We start from the raw sequence: 5,272 nt of genomic DNA on the forward strand, positions 1-5,272 counted from the left end.
TTAGATAATTTAATTAATTAGTTTTAATAATTAATTAAATTATCATTCATAATACACTTTTAATAAACTGTACTTTACCTCACTTGACGGGCTCGTAATAGTGTTAAGGTCCATATTTACCGTTGTAAAATTAAGGGTCTAGCGTATCGTTTCTTTACGATTTTCGCTTACATGCTTATTTGAAAACCGTTAAGTTTTATTGGAAAACTATATACGACATTTAACATAAACATAAACCTAATTCACGAATCTCATAATTTACGTATTTCGTGAAAATCATACGCTTTATATGACTATCTTAATTAAACTGTAAGCAAGGTTTGTACTTGCCTGGATTCCGAGCTAAGCGGTTCTGATAGTATCTCGCTTGTCGTGTCCTCCTGCGTATTCCTCAAAACTAATTTTGGGAAAAGCTGCAAGCACTATGAATGATCCTTGAGGAACATCGTAGCTTTAAACACTCGATTCTGATATTCACTTGTTTAGTCCGAACCACCTCGATCCGCGTGTAACTAGTACCAGACCATTCTTATCAGAATTGAATTTGGTTGAACGAACGTCACCATTTCGTTCGGCACGTTGAAACGAGTCGGGATATGGTCTCGGATCACCAAACGGATGTCGATAGCCTAAGAAACGACAGCTCACCGGAATACGGCGGCGGCGGCGGCGGTGCACGGCGGCGGAGGCTCCCGGAGAGGTTTTCCGCGGGGGGCCTGGGTCCTACCACCCATAACTTGACCCTTCTGAGTCCATTGGTGCGGTCAATTTCACACCATTCGGCTTGTAACAGTACCTATCAGGACCGGCAACCTCGGTAAAATCCGGTGACTCAAATCTCACAATTCTGGTCATCAATTCTTAAAATTGGATGAGGGGTTTTCTTACCCGCTTCCTTCTGAGTGTTGTGACACCAAATTCACTACGATCCAACGGTTAGATCGTCGGAACCACCTCTTCCCTCCACGGACGACAGTAGTGGTTCCGTTTTTCGGCCAAACTGCGATGGCGACAGTGGCTGCTGGTCGGGATCTACTGGGCGTCGGCTTCTGAGTCGATTGGTGGGGGCGGTGACATCCACGACGGCCTGGAGAGAGAGAAACGACGGCGACGGCGATTCCGACCACCACAGACGGCGGCGCTCTAGCCAGAATCGAGCTGTGAAAATGGATGAGTTTTCGTCGTCTCGCTGTACTAAGTCCATAGTGACTGAAATCATCTCAATTGGGGGTCGAATGGCGGAGATATCACGACGGGAAGAAATGGGTAATTTCAGAACTTCCGTCGGCGATTGCGGCTGATTCCGACGGAGTTGGAGGTCGTGCCGCATGTCATTGAACTCAGGTCGTCGAGATCTTTCTATTGACACCGGCGGTGTCAAAAACGGAGGTCGGAATCTCAACTTGAGTATTTGGCCATTGATAGTTTGTGTGAGAGAACGTGAGAGGAGAGAGAAAATGAGCGGGAATAAGAGAAAGAAAGTGCAAGAACCATAAAATTTCACTATATAAAGTATCTGATTAAGGCAAGATTACGTGCCTGATCTTATCCTCAATTATTTCCTCTAAACAGATTAAATTTATACTTATTAGAGGTAATTAGTTTAGCTCACGTAAGTTAATCTACTACTTACAGTCCAATATTAATTTTTGAATAATTCAATATTGTTTTATATTCTTACTCACTTAATATTTCAAACTGTTTCAAGTCTTGAAATTAATTTTAGACTGAATAAATTCTAAATTTTACTTTTATGCATTCTATCCCGGGAATGACGTTGTTCCTGACAGTGTCAACTCCCGAGCTCACATTGTACCCATCTACTATAGGTATTTATCTTGTGACTTTAACCTAACTGTCTGGCAATTAAGGATTTTTTTCTTCTTTTAAAATGTCAGTGCGTTTTTTTTATACGCCGCTAACATCGTGCTATGCTTGGAGATTCTTGAAATTAAGATTCTCAAACTATACTTGTACTGAAAATTATTCTTGCTTAAAATACGGTGAGAATTTATCGATCGAATTTACTTGATCGAAACATGAACTTAACATGAAATTTGCTATAGAATTTAGGAATACATATATTAATTCCATAAATCCTCCATTCACAATATAACATAATATTTTCTAAGAAAATCCTTGGCTTAAAAATACATGAATTGTATTATTTAAGGTCTGAAATTTTCTCAGTCATTACAGAGAAGGAGTGAGATTACATTAGAAAACTCATGATTAATGATTAGAGTGAAATTTCTTAACAAGCTCTTGATTTGGATAGATATTGTCTAGTGAGGTGAAATCAAAACCCCTAACTAGCTTTTATTATAAAGTTCTCTTCGATCCACCTCTTTTTACTTGTTTTATTAGTTTACTTTTATTATTTTAATTAGTTTGTTCTCTCAATCAAAACCCCTAACTAGCTTTTATTATAAAGTTTTCTTCGATCCACCTTTTTTTACTTATTTTATTAGTTTATTTTTATTGTTTTAATTAGTTTGTTATCTCAATTAAGTTGTCTAAATAAAGTTGAGTTATAATAATCGTGGTATTTAGCAGCAATTTAATATTCAATCTCTGTGGAAACGATATTCACACATCTTTTACTATTAAAACTTGACACTGTACGTTTGCGGGTTTATATATATATATTGCAATCAGATTCTCAATTCTCCATTAATCAACTTAAATCCATCCCAATATGAAGAGATTATTTCTTTTTGAACTTTTTATAAACAAAATGATTTTTTAAGTGTCTCATTATTACTTAACATATATCATTATTTATCTTGCGTTTGTGATATTGCGTAAAAATATGGGATACCATATCATCGAACACATTATTCTAAGACATGCTTAAGGCTCCTAATCTATCGTGACACAGAACAATATCGACGACCCACCGTTTAATATTCACTCGCGTTTATGTAGGCTGTTTTCGATATTATGTTAAAATGACAAAACGGCATATATATCAAATCACCTCTTAAATTGTAATATTTTCTGAAAATCATAATCTTATTTTTTCCACTAATGGGCCAATAATTCCCATTTGTATTCACTCGCTTGATGGAAAGAAATGATTTTAGGGTGCGTTTAGTTAGAGTGAGGGAATGGTAATGAGAATAAGAATGAGAATGAGAATGGTAATAGGAATGGAATGGAAAAAAAAAATTGATTTATTTGTTTGGTTGTAATTTTAAGAATTCTCTGGAATGGAACATAAATATTTTCACGTTGACAAACTTACCCTTATGCTATATATAATACTAATATTTTATCTATCAATATAATATATAAAATGTAATATAATATAATAAAATTAGTATTATATAATTATGATATATAATATAATAATATTATTAAAATAATAAATGAAATAATTAAAAATAATGATTATATTATACTATAATATAATATATATAATTACAATATAATGTATATTTATTATTATATTTAATATAATACAAAAAAAAATTATATTAGATTAAATAAATATATTATAATTAATATATTATATAACCATAACGTGTGTAATACACTATGATAGATAATAATATTATAATTATAAGATTATATTTAAATTTTGATTATATTAATTATTATATTATCATTAATAAATATAATATAATATATAAAATTATTATAATATTATTATAAAATAATAATTATATAATATATAATATTATTATAATCTTATTATAAAATAATAATTATAAGATATTATAATTATAATAGCATAATTATAATATCATATTATTAAAATCATTATAATATCATATTATATTATAAAATAATAATATTAGAATAAGTATATAATTATGATATTATTTGTTACAATATTACAATTATATTATATTATATCATATTATTTTATTGTGTTATTATGTTATATACAATTACATTATAATATATTATAATTTATAACTATATTATAATTATATTATATTATATCATAATATTTTTATTATATATTATATTATATTACATATTATAAGATATAACTACTATATAATATATTTTAATTATATTATAATATTGAAGGATAATTATGAAAAAAAATAAAAAAATAAAACTTAGAATGACCATTCATCTCATATGAGCAAGGAATGATGATTCACCCAAAATGGGTAAATGACCATTCATTTTGAATGATCATTCCTTTCTTATAAATCTAACCAAACATTAAGGTCTCATTCACTTCGCGGATTCGAGTTGAGGTGTGATATTTTCTGAGAGCTTTTCACTGTAGCAGAAAAAGTTAGATGTGACATTTTCTTATAGCTTTTTACTATAGAAACCTAAAATTGAAAACTCAATTCGGTGAAATGAACGAGGCCTAAACTAGAATTACATTCTATTATATTTCATTCCTTTCCACCCAACCAAACACACTAACCTTGTGAAAGACAAACGTTTTATTGCATGTGTATTTCTATCTATAAAGCACTCAAAAGGTATAATACTAAAAAGATCTGAGTTAATAATATTCCAATTTGGTCTTTGTCATTTACGACTGGATTTTAGTGAAAAAATAATAAAGGAAGAGAAAAAGAAAAACGTTTTCTACGTTGAGGGGAGAAACGCACAAAATCCGGCAAGGAAAACAAAGAAAGGGAAAAAATAATAAAGTGATATTAAAATATATAAAGTATTTGTGGAGAAACAACCCAAGAAATTGAAAAGTGAGAAAATAATAATAATAATAATAATAATAATAATAAAGAGATCAAAAGATGCAAATAAAGAAGAAAGGAGGACAAAAAAGAAAAGATCAACAAACAAAAGAGAGAAAACAAAAATGTAAAAAAATGGAATAAATGGGGAGAGAGGGAACGAATGAAACTCACAAATAGGGGAAAAAATTAAAAGAAAGCAAAAAGGACATGAAACGTTAAAAAAAAATGTTTCCTACGTTGAGTTTGAGTGGAAAAACATACAAAACGTTGCAAGGAAATAAACTAAGGAAAACAAATAATAAAATGGATATTAAAATATATAGGTTGTGTTTGGAGTTGTTTTTATTTTTTACATTTTTTGAGAAAGAAAAAATGAAAACGGGAGAGAAACGGTGAGTGCGTTTGGAATTGGTTCCAAAACGTTTTTATTTTTTATATGAAAATGAAAACGAAAACGTTTTTATTTTCATTTTAGAATCATTTCTGAAAATGCGTTTGGTAATTTTATTCCGAGATTATTTTCAGTTAAAAAAAAAACTGAAATTGTGTTTGGTGGTTTAATTTTTAAAAACATGTAATAATATATTATATATGAA

Source organism: Morus notabilis, unplaced genomic scaffold (assembly GCF_000414095.1).
Source record: "Morus notabilis unplaced genomic scaffold, ASM41409v2 Scaffold657, whole genome shotgun sequence".
Classification (NCBI taxonomy): domain Eukaryota; kingdom Viridiplantae; phylum Streptophyta; class Magnoliopsida; order Rosales; family Moraceae; genus Morus; species Morus notabilis.